We start from the raw sequence: 15,878 nt of genomic DNA, 5'->3' as shown, positions 1-15,878 counted from the left end.
GCTAAATGTTACAGTTAAAATTATGAACTTCTAGGAGATGACATAGCAAGCTTTCCTTGTGAAACTGGATTGCAAAATGTCTCTTAGGTACAACAAAAAAGACATATTCCATTAAAAAAATTGATAAATCAGACTTTACCAGAAAAAGAAATTCTGATTTTCATAAGACACTATGAAAAAAAAGTTACAGACCGAGAAAAAATATTTACAAATCAGTATCTGATAAATGATTTGTATCCAGAATGTATAAATAACTCTCAATAATAAAAAAGCAAACAATCTAATTTTAAAAGGCTAAGAATGTAAGCAAACACTGGCCAACAAGGTATCAGATGACAATATAAAAGGTGTTGCTGAGAACGTGGGGTCAATCAGCATTTTTACACTCGGCGGCTAGTTGAAAACAGTGAATCTTTGAAAAGCAGTGAGCAGTTTCTTAAAAGTTAAACACACATCTGTCAAGTGAAGCAGTCATTTCATTCTTAGATATTTATCCAAGAGATATGAAAGCCTATGTACTCAAATAGTTAGAACAGCTTCATTTGTAAAAACAAAACTTTGGAAACAAGGTAAAAGTCCATCAAAAAGTGAATAGACAAAAATTCTTGATATATACATAAAATTGAATCCTATTCACCAGTTTTTAAAAGTAACTGTTTATACAGAAAAATACATGGATGAAAATCTAAATAAACTATGCTGAGTGAAAAAAGATTAAAAGAGAGTATATAATATGTAATTATGCCTACATAAAATTATAAAGAATTCATTACTAATTGTAGTGACAGAAAACAGAACAATATCTGCATGGATAAAGTGAGAGAGAAAGAAGGAAGTGGAAGGAAGGAAGGATTACAATGGAGCTTGAGAAAGTTTTAGTCAGTGATGGCTAAGTTCGCTATCTTGTCGTGGTAATATTTTAACATGTGCATGCATATTTCAAAGCTTCTCAAATCATAAACTTTAAAAATATGCAGTTTATGTATTGAATAAATCATTTCTTAAAAATCAAAATTTTGGGTATAACACTCACCAACATTAAAAATTAACTGTTTGGACAGGAAATATAAAAACAAGTCTGGAGCATTTTGATGTATTAAAGAAAAATCCACAATAATGAAAAGACCTCAAAAGAGCATAGAAGCCAACGGGAGTTCTCAGTATCAAAGATGAAACAATTTGAACAATAAAACAAATAAAATAGTGATTGAATTACAACCTGAAATATAAAACAAATATTACATACTTAGATGATTAAATGATTGAATAAATAAACAAACAGGAGAAAACACAAATCTCCTGTGCAGAAAAATCCAAAATAACTTGTGTAGATTCTCTACCCTCAGGAGGTAGAATATAGTTCCTTATCCTTAACTTGTGAACTGTGCATAGTGACCTCCAAAGAGTACAGTGTGGAGGTGCGAGAGAAGGGAAATTTGCAGTGTAGAAACCTGACAAACATTCTCTCAGTCAAGTGAGCAAGAACAGCTTCAACAAGTGATGGATAAGTCATATTAATTGTATGCACTGCTGATATGATGTATTGAAAATGGCACTTTACCTCTGGTCTTCCTCCTAACAACTTGTAACACCAGGTCAATCATAAGTAAAGCATAAGACAAATCCAAATTAAGGAAATTTTTACAAGAGCTGACCATTACTCTCTAAATTATCGGGAACATCAAAAACAAGGAAAGCCGGAGAAACTGTCATAGCCAAGAGGAGCCTCGAGCCACATGGTAACTAAATGTAATGTGGTATCTTAGCTGATAGCATAAAGCAGACAAAGGGAATTATTAAAGAAATCTGAATAAAGAATGGACTTTAATAATCATACATTTTACAAACACGCAGTTTATACATTAAATAAATCATTTCTTAAAAATTAAGGTCTACAATATAACATTCACCAATATTAAAAGTTAACTGATTGGACAGGAAATATACAAAATGAGTATGGAGCATTTTGATGTACTAAAAACAAAACCAAAATGCTGAAAATATGTCAAAAGAGCATAAAAGCCAATGGAAGGAATTCTCAATATCAAATGTTTATGTCTTTCCAAATATTGATAATGTATCAATATTTGTCCATTAAAATTGTGATAAATATGCCATACTAATGTAAAATGTTAGCAACAGGGGAGACAGGATGTGGGGTAATATGGAAACGCTCTGTACTATCTTCACAATTTTTCTGTAAATATAAAACTATTCTAAAGTTTTAAAAAGTTTACTTTTAAAAATGATAACTGAAGCACACTATAGAAAAGTGCAGAGACACCAAATTTGTAGCTCTAGTGGCACAATCTGTTAGAACGTGATACTTACAAGAGACACCAAATTTGTTCTCCACAACTTCTGCCCCGTGGTCAAGACTGCCCTCTACACTTACCCGTTTAATTTTCCCAACTTTCTGTGGGCTCCACCCAGTGAGTGAATACAATAGCTGTAAACGAAGGACTCACCGTAAGTATTCTTTTCTGTTTTCTACAAGTATTCTTAATAGAAAGTTTTCTATATTTTTGAGGAGAGAAATGGACACTAAACATAAATATGAAAAAAATAGCCAAGTAGTAAAAATGTGGATGATACTTCTCTATATGTCTCACAAAATCCATGGTGTGGCGGTTATACATCCAAACACTAGAAGCTTCAATCCTAGCTGTGACACTAGCAGTTTCACTTTGAGCCGTTGCTTTAAACATTTGTAGGAAAATGAAGAGGAGCTACTTATATCATGCAGGCTTTAAAAGGTATAATTTGTGCAAAATGTTTACAACTCTGTAAGATTAGTCACTAATACTACTTCGTGCCTCCCAACTATTCGACAGTATGGTAAACTATAGAATAATGAAGCCACAAACTCTAAGCTCTTTTCTTTCCTTTAACGTTTTTAATGTTAACCCTCTTTATACGGTTACATCCCAATTATTTTTGCTTGGAAACAGAGTGTAATGTGTCTGGAGACTGAATTCAAGCCTCATGTTAATTGTCTGAAATCCAATTTGTTGTCTGCATCCCTTTAGAAATGTGAGCTATGTAGTATGCAATATTCATTATATGGCTAGATACCTCATATGAGAGTAATTTAATTGTCAGTGCTGCTCAACCATTGTTTAATGAATTCCTAACAATTTGAAAGGCAAGCTGTTGGAAGGCCATTATTAAATTTCATATTTGCTCTGCAGTTTTCTTCACCATTGCTTCATCTATTTAGGATTATGATAACATTAACTTTTGAATTCCTTGAAAAAAATATAACTTTTTGCATAATGAAAAATTTGAACTTTTTATATACTTGGAAAATAGGGTAAATTTATTTTGAAGGCAGGCTTGCAATTAGGTCGAAGAGTGATAATCACACTAGTCTGTGTAATAAAACAGATTCATAAAATGAAAGGAATGTTCGTTCACTCATTTACAGAGTAGCACAATAGACAACATTATGGTAGACACAGAAGGAAAATTCACGTAATTAGAGCAAAAGTTAATCTTAGCTTATAAGCAGCTTAATAAATTGTAACCGCTAATATCTCAAAAAGAAAACTCTATCAAAGCATGTTCTATTTATATTATTGATGATGCCACAAAGCATAATAGACGATGTATTACTGTGTTCATCTATCATAATATCTCAAGAGGCACACAGGAAAATAACACATTTTGGGGAGGTTCATGTGAAAATCAAATAGATTAAATTTGAGGAAGAAAACTGATTAGATCAATAACTTTAGATGTCAAAAACAAGCAAAGCAGGTCTACACGAATATTTTCAGACTCTTCAGTATTATAAACCTTGAGTCTTACAACGCATTGAATAAAGTAAGTTCTTTCGTGTACATTTGGATACTTCCTGAAACTCCTAAATATCTCATAAAATAATATTTACTTATTATTTCATCATGGCCAAGAATACTGAGAAAGCAGAAAATCATGACTGAGCTATGTCATATATATGTACATCCTTTCATGGACTCAGTGGGCTTTTACGAAAAATACAAAATAAAATGCAAACATGTTTCCCAGATTTTGGGAAGACATTATTAATGAGAGGGATTGTTAAGCACACTGCAATTAAAAATTGACAAATTAAATAAAAAATAACAATTGGGCTGTTTCCTGAATTAATGAAATCTAATGTATTTAAGAAAATCTATCAATTCAGTGTTGCTTTGATGGAGCTTCAGGAAATTCTTAGTAGCACTAGGTAAAGTGTTGCCAATTATGAAGAGAAGTGAGATTACCAAACACTTATATTTTGAGAAATAGGATGAATTCTCTGTCCTGATATTCAATACCAACTGCCAGGATTCATCATATAAATATTATCCATAAAATTAAAATAGGAGGATGACACAGTGGACAGACCATGCATGTTGCAGTTAAAGAGACACAAATGTAAATTCTCATTGGAACTCTGAAGTTTTAAAATTACTTATTGTCTCAGAATCCTAACATCCCATCTGTAAATAAAGAGTTTTGGTTACATGCTGCGGTAGCCATCTTTCTTGTTGCCTAGCAACACTTCCTGCATTCTTCATGTTACAGATATCATCCTCATGGACAGAGAACGGTCATGTCACACAGGCTAGGCTAGTCAACTCACTCCCCTTTTCCCAACCTCCAAGAGTGATTGATACCTAAGGATGAGAACCTCACTGAAATTGGGTCAGTCAGATTTCCCCAACTGTTTTATACAAACTAGAGATGAGGGACACCCGGCCCCTGTTCCCTTTGGTCAGGAATCTGCATGGCATTAAATCTGGAGTCAACTACAGACATGCTTCTGATAAAGAGAAGCACAACTATGATAGCAAAACAACAACAACAACAACAACAAATACGAGATGTGAAATAAAGACTTTCTGGGTCACTCCCATCCCTGACAGCCCCATGGCTTCAAATGCATGTCAACTAAACTTCCTTTTCAAATCAAGCAAGTTAGAGAAGAATTAGCCACTTATAACTAGATTTCTACTAACATTCCTTCCTTGGGTGATGTTTTTGGATATAAGAGAGAGTGCATGTAAAGTATCAGTCATAGATTAAGAACATTGTGAACTGAGGATATTTTTATTATAATTTTTTTTACTCAGTTTATATATAAAGATTCTGATTTTTTACTGGACTCAGGCTGGGGTAAAAATAAAAGTAAAATTGAAATTTTCCTTTTGATAATTTAGGCCAAAATTTGATAGCACAATTGTTATGACTAGTACTCCTACTGTGACGTAGACCAGTATTGCTAGCACATCCATTATTGCTAGCACATCCATTATTGCTACTACAACTACTACTTTACCTATATTTGCTGGACGACTAATATTTCTTCTTGTTTTGCTTTTTAACTTTTATTTATTTATTTATTTTTGAGACGGAGTCTGGCTCTGTTGCCCAGGCTGGAGTGCAGTGGCCGGATCTCAGCTCACTGCAAGCCCCGCCTCCCGAGTTCACGCCGTTCTCCTGCCTCAGCCTCCCGAGTAGCTGGGAGTACAGGCACCCGCCACCTCGCCCGGCTAATTTTTTTTTGTATTTTAGTAGAGACGGGGTTTCACCGTGTTAGCCAGGTTGGTCTCGATCTCCTGACCTCGTGATCCGCCCGTCTCGGCCTCCCAAAGTGCTGGGATTACAGATTTAACTTGTATTTTTTAAGTTCACGGGTACATGTGCAAGTTTGCTACATAGGTAAACTTATGTCATGGAGATTTGTTGTACAGATTATTTCATTACCCAGGTATTAAGCCTAGTACCTATTAGTTATTTGTCCTGATTCTTTCCTTCCGCTGACCTTCCACCTTCTGATAGGCCTCAGTGTGAGTTGTTCCTTCTATATGGCAATATGTTCTCATCATTTAGCTCACACTTGTAAGTGAGAACATCTGGTTTTCGGTTCCTGTGTTAGCTTGCTAAGGATAACGTCCTCCAGCTCCATCCATGTCCCTGGAGAGGACATGAGCTCATTCTATTTTATGGCTGCATAGTATTCCATGGTCTGTATGTACCACATTTTCTTTATCGAGTCTATCATTGATGACCATTTAGGCTGATTCCATGTCTTTGCTAATGTGAATAGTGCTGCAATGAACATACACATGCATGCGTCTTTATGACACAACAGTTTATATTCCTTTGTGTATATTTCTTTTTGTAAATACCATTCCTTCAAACAATATTTTTGCCTTTGAGGAACTGTCACACTGTCTTCCATAAAGGTTGAACTAATTTGCACTCCCACCAACAGTGTATAACTTTTCCTTTTTTTCCACAACCTCATCAGCATCTGTTCTTTTTTTCTAACTTTCTAATAACAGCCATTCTGACTGGTGTGAGATGGTATCTAATTGTGGTTTTGATTTGCGTTTCTCTAATGATCAGTAATGTTGAGTTTTTTTTTTTCATATGCTTATTGGTCACATGTATGTCATCTTTTGAAATGTGTCTGTTCACGTCCTTTGCCTACTTTTTAATGAGGTTGTTTGTTTTTCTCTTGTAAATTTGATTAAGTTCCTTATAGATTCTGGATATTAGACCTCTGTTGGATGCAGACTCAACTTACAAATATTTTCTCCCATTCTGTAGGTTGTCTGTTTTCTCTGTCATTTCTTTTATTTTGCAGAAGCTCGTTAGTTTAATTAGATCCCATTTGTCCATTTTTGTTTGTCTTTGCAATTGCTTTTGGTATCTTCATCATTGAATCTTTGCTTGTGCCTATGTCCTGAATGTCACTGCCTAGGTTGTCTTTCAGGGTTTTTAAAGTTTTGGGTTTTACATTTAAGTCTTTAATCCATCTTGAGTTAATTTTTGTATATGGTGTAAGGAAGAGGTCCTGTTTCAATCTTCTGCAAATGGCTAGCCAGTTATCCCAGCACCATTTATTGAAGAGGGAACTATTTTGTTTGTTTTTGTCAGGTTTGTCAAAGGTCAGATAGTTGTACATGTGTGGACTTATGTCTGGGTTCTCTATTCTGTTCCATTGGCATATGTGATGACTACACTTTCTGGCACCTATGCTAAGGGCTTTTTTTTTTTTTTTTAACATCATCTCATTTAATCTTCACAGAATTTACTTTATTCTGTTAATTTTTGTCATTATCTCAATTTATAAAGAAGAATAATAGTACCTTAGTGAGGTTAAGGGGCATACCCTGAATTCATGTTCAGATATGCTTTACTCTAAACCAGACTACCTGATCATTGAGTCGTGCTTACCGACATTAATATAATTCAGATAAAAATTGGCTGTTGACTGAAATCATACAGACATCTTTTTCATTTTTCTGTTCCTGTGTGTGTACAAATACAGCATGAATCCAAGTGGCAGGACCACTGAAAATTTCAAAATGAAAGCAAGAAAGTGTTATCCCAATCTATAACATGAATGCCAACTCTGTTTGAACACAATGCTGTGAGATGAAAAGAAAATTGTGCTTCATATTATTGATTCACCTTTAATATATTTATAGAATATATAGAAATTTGGTAGATGATATTTACATATTAAGGATTTATGAAATGAGGAACGAAATGTTGCTATTGTTTCTAGTCCAAGTCTTGAGAGAATTAGTCATAAGCAATACATCTAATAACTGCTTCTGCTAAGAAAAAATTGAAGTTGTCATAAACCCAGATCATGCTAGAAAAAGATAAAATTATCCTTAAACTGAATAGAAGGGTAGAATATTGCTAGAGGGAGAAATGGTTTCCAAAGGAGCCAGAAAATGGCAATTTAGTGAGTTGTTCCCTTCATCTATTCTGCATCCAATTTTTAAATGTTCTTTATCTGGCTTTAGTCCTACACTGGTCGTATACTCTGCAACTAAATCTTTTAGTCACTTTTGGGTCAGTTTCAGTGTTCTTTTCTTTATATTAAGTTATTTTTCTTAAAATAACTTAAAAACTACCTTCTGGGAAGACTCTTCTCCCTTTTCAGCTGTCAAAATGATTTAAAGTGTGACCTCTCAATCAATGGGCAGTGGCCACTTTGTCTATAGATGATTTTTTTTCGTTACTCTCTTTTGTCTTTTGTTCTCTAAATGTGCCATCTAAAGCAGTGCCTTTGAGTTGCTCAAATTGGTCCATTTCTTGAATTGTCGTCCGGTTTCAATGTTTCATTTAATGTTTCTCTAATGGTTAGTTACTGTCAGTAGCCTTGCAAAAAGGTATGTCTATGAGTTTATGTCCTCACTAATGCACATAATCTTGAATATTTAATAATACAATTCTTTGAAAGGATGCAGTTTTATCTAATTGCAGGCTCATTTTCTTGTCTTTCTTGTGGAATATGCTTTGTGAAATTTCCATTGGTATTTTTAATCTTAATTTAGACTTCATAATATTAAAAAAAAACTTTACAAGAGACATATTTTCTGAATGTCAGGCATAATTTTACTATCAATAAATAATGACTATGGACAACAAGGGAAAGAAAATATAAAAATAGCATTTATTTAGCAATATTTTTTGCCATTTTTTTACTCTACTAGATATTACCTCATTTAATGTTTACCACGACTTTATGTTATTTGAAAAATGTTCAGTTACAGTCAATGAATAGGTGTATTTTTGTTTACTAGTTACTGCTTCATTGTAAAGCTATAAGCCAAGCATTTGCAAATGTATACATCTTAAAGTATAAGAAACATTTATTATAAAACTAAATATGAAAAAATATAAACCATTATTTGCCAAAAATACTGTTCAAAATAAATAAACTTTGTTTCCTCCTGCCATTTTTTTTTATTGCAAATTTATCACTTGTTGAGCACTCCACACAACCTCACTGGTGCCAGATAGATGATAGGCTCTGAATAGCTTATCATTTTTTTTAATTCACTAGATTTAGGGTAGCTCTTCAACCAAGACTTGACTAGAAAACATATCTGTCCCCACTACTGTTTTTGTTTAGGCCCTTCTCACATCGTCCCAGGACAATTTTTCAGTTTTGCAAAGATCTCCATTTCTCATTCTTCTTTTGCTTAGCTTTATTTTCTCTTTACCTCTGTTCAGGTATTTTTTTTCAAGTGTAATTCAGAATATAAATGCAACATATTTCAAAATCTAGTTTTAGTGTATCTTTCCAAGTATACTATGAGATACTTCACACAAAGCCCTATACTTTTCCCACCGTTCCCGTGATGCAGAAAACATTCCTGTTTAAATGATGCATGACTTCTGGGAAGGCAGCATGAGGAGATCAACACACCCTCCATATGCTCACCAAGAACATCTGAAAATGAGATGAAGAAAAACAATTTCATACATAATTTCATCAAAAAGAACAAAATATTTGAGATTTTTTCATGAGAAGTTCAAGGCCTGTTTTCTGAAAACAACAAAACGTTGCTGAAAAAAAGTTTTAAGAGATCTGAAATAAATAGGGATTCTATGTTTATGCACTACAAAGCTCAACGTTGTTAAAAAAGCATTTCTTTATAGTTTTATCAACAGGTTTAACACAATCCCTGTTAAAATCTCAGCTGATAGTTTTGTAAATATTGATTAGCTTGTCTTCACATTTAAATGAGAATGAAAAGGGCTCACAATAACCAAAACAATTTTGAAGAAGAACCATGACAAAAGTTACTATATATTTTCAATAATCATAACACTGTGATACTGGTGCAAGAAAAGATCCATAGATAAATAGAATGAAATTGAAAATTCAGAAATAAAACCTTAGCATCTACGTTTCATTGACTTTTAATAAAGCAACTAAGGCAGTTGAATGGGGAGAAAAGGTAGTCTTTTCAACAAATGGTTCTGAGAAAATTAGATAATCCCATTAAAATTCCTAATTCAGGTACTTTACTCAAATCATAAGACAAAAATTAACTTAAAATAGATCATACACTAAAATGGAAAGGCTAAAATATACAATTTTTGAAGAATATATAGGAGAAAATTTTTGTGAAAGTAATTTAGACCATAGATTTTTAGACATAACAATCTATGGTACATAAAATTTAAAAAATTTTAAATTTTTTGTAATGGTACATAAAATTAAAAAAAAATAGATTGGATTTCATTAAAAATAACTTTTCGTCTGCACATACAAGACTTAAAGAACATAAAGAAGAATACAATAAAATAAAATATAATATAAAATAAAATAAAATAACTTTTTGGTCAGGTTCAGTGGCTCATGCCTATAATTCCAGTAGTTTGGGAGGCCAAGGCAGGTGGAACACCTGAGGTCAGGAGTTTGAGACCAGCCTGAACAGTATGGTGAAACTTGTCTCTACTAAACACAAAAAATTAGCTGGGCATGGTGGCGGGCACCTGTAGTCTCAGGTACTTGGGAGGCTGAGGCAGGAGAATCACTTGAACTTGGGAGGCGAAGGTTACAGTGAGCCATGATTGCATCAATGTACTCCAGCTTGGGCAACAGGAGCAAAAACTCCATCTTAAATAAATAAATCAGTAAATCAACAACTTTTGGGCTTCAAAAGACATCTCTAAGGAAAGAAAAAGATAAGACATTGACTGGGAGGAAATATTTGTGAAACACAATATCCATTTAAAGACTTATAACTAGAATATATAAGAATTCTTATAAATTAAAAAGGAGACAACATAATTTAAAAATCGGCAAATCAATACAATAGGCATTTCACCAAAGAAGATATATGAATGGTTAATAAGCACATATTGTGAAGAAAATATATTCTCGCGTAGGGAAGAGAAGAAAGGTAGAATTTTGAAACCTTGGATTCAAACATGAAAGACTCTCATTTTTAAAAGGACAGATTTGTGACTAGAAAGGCATCTCTCAGGAATGAAATGAAATTGACTTTTCCAGAACATAGTTTAGTACAACGATAGCTGTAATGAACAGATTTTATATTTATTTCCATTTGCTAGGAAATTTCGTGATTAACTTATTATAATGGTCTCAAGGCGCTGAGAGATCAGGCTTGCACCTCATCACTCCTGTCCTTTCTTTCTTTCTACTCCAGACACAAAATAAAACATTTGCAGCCTCAGCACCTTTACACAAGCTGTCTGCACGGTTTGCTCCTAGGTATCTTCCACAACTCTACTGTCACATCTTCAGATGATCTTTCCTGATGCCTTCTCTAAAAGGCATCCCTTTCCTGACTCAGTGACAATATTGTTTTTATCGCCCTATCCTGGTTTGTTGCATTCGTTGCATTTCCAATTACAGAATATTCAGAATGAAAGAAAAGTTGTCATACTTGCTAGCAGCTTCATCTTGGCACCCAAAGTGACTGTGATTGAGAAAGTTGGTTTAGAAATTTCAGGGGGAAAGGCTGGAATTAGCCTCCCTTGCCCAGTAGCAACATGTATTAGAAAGTCTGCCACAGGAAAACTGCACTGCTGAAGGGCTGGCCTCAATATCAAAGTCTCTTTCAAGGGGCTTATCATCACTCCATAAGAGTCTCAGAATGTAGCAGCCCTGTGTCTGGAACCCATGTAATCCACTTTTCTACTTTTTAATTTTATTTCTTTTTTTCAGTTTCATTTCTTTTTTCGCAATGTGCAAGATATGAAAAGCGAGAAAAGCCACTTCAAGAAAAATGAGAAGCGAAGTTTGCTGCATTGACCAGGGTTAAATTGTGACTGTAATATACTCAGTGATTAAAAAGAAAAAAAAAAAAAAAAGTATGTTCCGCTATGAGCTTTGAATATGCCTATGTTCAAAATATGTGAAAATATCTACTTCGTGATCTCCTTTCTAAGTGTTACAAGTTGAAATTTAAAAAGGTGATTGAAAAACGTTTGCACACTTAAGTATGGTAAAACAGTTTTTTATTAGATCTTACATGAATGAACCAGGCAATTACTTTCTCCATTCAAGCCACCTACTTTTAGAAATGCACTGGTTTTCTCTGCTATGAAGAACAAATGTGACTTTTGAAACAACTCCACTGCTCCATTTTATTAAATAGGATGGGTGGTGATTGTGGCAGTAAGTCTTTTTAAAGATTCACTCCTGCAATGCAAGCTTCTGCAAACATTGTAAATGTGAGTTAACATTCTGGAGACCAGTCTTTCACAGATAGTGGCTATGCAGGGTTAAACAGCATGAATCTGCTAGAGGTAGAGCCATATTTCTATCAAGCAAGAGAAAGAATCATTATTTTCCTGGCCAAGTGAATACCTAGAAAAGAAGACCTGGTGTGCATATTCAATCTTTGATGAATATATTCTTCTTAACTAATCATTTAACACATCTCTACCTAAAGACGAATCATTCTCATTAAAAACTAAGGAACCATGCTTAGTCCTCTAATTCTGTTTGAATAGAAAATTAAATTGTTTTATGACTTTTTTTTTTTTTTTTTTTTTTTTAGAGTCGGAGTTTCGCTCTGTTGCCCAGGCTGGAGTGCAGTACTGCGATCTCCTCTCACTGCAAGCTCTGCCTCCCGAGTTCACGCCATTCTCCTGCCTCAACCTCCCGAGTAGCTGGGACTACAGGTGCCCGCCACCACGCCCAGCTATTTTTTTTTTTTTTTAGTAAGAGACGGGGTTTCACCATGTTAGCCAGGATGGTCTCGATCTTCTGACCTTGTGATCTGCCCGCCTCGGCCTCCCAAAGTGCTGGGACCACAGGCGTGAGCCACTGCGCGTGGCCTGTTTTATGTCTTAATTCTCCGTTTGTCATTAACAGCTCAGAACCAAAGGGAGAAATAAATAATGCTAGGAAAATGTGTAGCTGTTGCAGCAATTGTAATATCCAGCAGGAACAGTTAAGATATGAGGGGAAAATTGTTAATTATTAAAAACAATATTCCATACAAATACCAAGGCATGTCCTGCTCCTGGAAGCTTTTAACAATGGTTTACTTGGTGATGCTTAGGGTTGAACATGAAAAGAAATGAAATAATCATGATGATTTATATTTCATGATGTGATTTAAAAGCCATTGTAAGAATGATCTTTTCCATCCTCAGAGCAACCATGAAGAATATTATTATTGTCCTATTTATAGATGTAAAAACTAAAGCTCAGAGAGGCTGAGTGACTTACTCAAAGAACCATAGCTGACGATGATTGTAATGAACTCAAGGTGTCTTTATCTGAGATCAGAAATACCACCACTATATATAAAATCATGCTTGTAAGTTCCCCATATTATTTTCAGTTGTGTGTTAAATACAAATGTGAATAAATTAGATGAGTTGTGAAGATAATCTAACTAGTATATTAGCTATAACATTAAGAACAAAATGCTTTTTTTAGCTTCTGAGATATGTGCATAATACGGTTACATTGTACAGTAGGAATTTGTCATTCATTTGTTTCTCCAAGTATTTATTGAGTACCTACTGTATACCAGCATTGGAAGTAGCCACTGAGATGAAGAAGAATTCCTTTGTTCCAGTGCCTAGAATCTAATGGAGAGAAAAGCAAAAACAATCACAAATAAGTGTGACAAGTGTAACAGTGCTGAGCAAGCAGATGTGTTTTGTACTCAGCCCTCCTGGGAAGGCCAAGGCAGATTCCTTTGAAAAATGATGTCGAGGTCAGGTGAAGGATGCTAAGTTAGGGGTCTAAGTTATGTGTAGAATGCAGGGGAAAGTGCCAGACAGAAGGAATACTATTCAGAAAACATGGGTATATGCAGAACCATAAAGTGTTAAGATCTTATGGAAATATCTTGGCTAGACAGTCTCAAGCAGTACACACAAAGTAGACACTTTGCAATAGCATTTATTTAAAATGCATTTGGTACTTAAAAATGAATCATTTGTAGCTTGTTATTTAATTAACAACTTAGCAAAAGAGGGATGGTAACCGTAAAGTTCTGCAAGTCTTATACTATGAATTGGAAATCCTCAAAGACCTCAAAAACTAACTTAAATTATTAATGCATAATTATGCAGACTATGGAGAATATTACAGAAAAGTATATTCAGGTTAGTGAAATATTGATTAACTTTACCATTAATATATAATGTTTCCATGTACTCTCTATAGGGGTAGAATTGCCCAACTATAACATCATCAAATTCTTAAAAGAACTTGTCTCTCTGCATAGGAATGGCATGCTTGTGATCAGCTGGACCTTCTGAAACACGTTAATGTACATGTGCCTCATAATGACACATTTTGGCCAGTGATGATCTGTATATAAGATGGTAGTCCTATAATAATTTTTTTTCTCTTGAGACAGGGTCTCACTGTCACCCAAGCTGGAGTGCAGTGGCGCCATCCTCCCGGGTCAGCCTTTCAAGTAGGTGGGACTACAGGCATGTGCCACCACACCACCTACATTTTTTATACTTTTTGTAGAGATAGGGTCTCCCTATGTTGTCAGGCTGATTTCAAACTCCTGGCCCTAAGTGATCCTTCTACCTGGGCCTCCAAAAGTGCTGGAATTACAGGTGTGAGCCACCAGAATGGCCAAGATTATAATTAAGCTGAAAATTTTCTACTACCTAGTGATGTCATAGCCTTATCATGTGTCAGTGTAACACACTATTCACGTGTTATGGTAATGCTGGTGTAAACAAACCTACTGTGATATCAGTCATATGAAAGTATAGCATATACAACTTATATACAGTATATAATACTTGAAAATGTTACTGGTTTATATGTATTTACTATACTGTACTTATTTTAGAGTGTACTGCTTCTACATATATATAAGTATATTATATATACAGTTAACTTTATGTGTGTGTGTGTATAAAGTTAACTGTAAAACAGCGTCAGGCAGGTTCTTCAAGAGGTATCCAGAAGACAGCACTGTTATCATAGGCGATGACATCTCCATGCATGTTATTGCCCCTGAAGGCCATCCAGTGATACGAGATGTGGAAGTTGAAGGCAGTGATATTAATGATCCTGACCCTGTAGTCCTAGGCTAATGTGTGTCATTTTTTCTTAGCCTTTAACACAATTGTTTAAAACAATTCAAAAATTTTATTTTAAAAATAGGAAAAAGCTTAAAGAATGAGAATCTATAAAAGAAAACATTTTTGTACAGTTGTACAAGGTGTTGGTATTTTAATCAAAGTGTTATTATAAAAGAGTCAAAAAGTTAAAAAATAGTTTTATAAAGGAAAATGTTGTAAGCTAAGGTTAATTTATTATTGAATAAAGAAAAAAAATTATAAATTAGTGGAGCCTAAGTGTACAGTGTTTATAAAGTCTACAGAGTGTACAGTAGCATCCTAGGCCTTCACATTCACTCACCATTCACTCGAAGACTCATCCAAAGCAACTTCCTGTCCTGCAAGCTCCACTTATGGTAAGTGACCTATGCAGGTGTACCATTTTTTATCTTTTATACCATATTTTTACTATACATTTTCTATACTTAGATGTGTTTAGATACAGAAATACTTTCCATAGTGTTACAATTGCCGGTGGTATTCAGTATAGCAACATGCTATACAGATTTGTAGCCTAGGAGCAATAGCCTATGTGTGCAGTAAACTATACCATCTAGGTTTGTGTAAGTACACTGCATGTTGTTCACACAAGGACAAAATTGCCTAAGAAACACAATTCTGTTATTAAGCAATGCATGACTGTACTTTTTATCATTATGCCTCTTTCAACTTTGAGGATATTTCCCAGTTTTCAGTCTTCTCATTACAGCTCATTTCTACTACTCTTATCCTACCACTCATCCCATACATCATTCTTTTTCTTCATATATTCAACCAGTATCAAGTGTGGGAATCAGTGTTTGCCTGCCGATGCAAATGGAGACCTGAATCTTAAAGCAATCAGTTTATGACTGTCAAAAAAGTACCTAGTATTCAGAGAATAAGTCTTCTCTAGGGATCAAGTTCAAAACCAACATAAAAAATAAGGTCTCATGTAGAAAGAGTTGGGCTAGAAAAGATGGAGTTATACTTCATGTGGGTAGCAAAGTTTGGGTTGAGATGAATAAATT

The sequence above is a fragment of the Chlorocebus sabaeus genome, chromosome 3 (genome assembly GCF_047675955.1).
Source record: "Chlorocebus sabaeus isolate Y175 chromosome 3, mChlSab1.0.hap1, whole genome shotgun sequence".
Lineage (NCBI taxonomy): Eukaryota > Metazoa > Chordata > Mammalia > Primates > Cercopithecidae > Chlorocebus > Chlorocebus sabaeus.
This window is presented reverse-complemented; position numbering follows the sequence as displayed.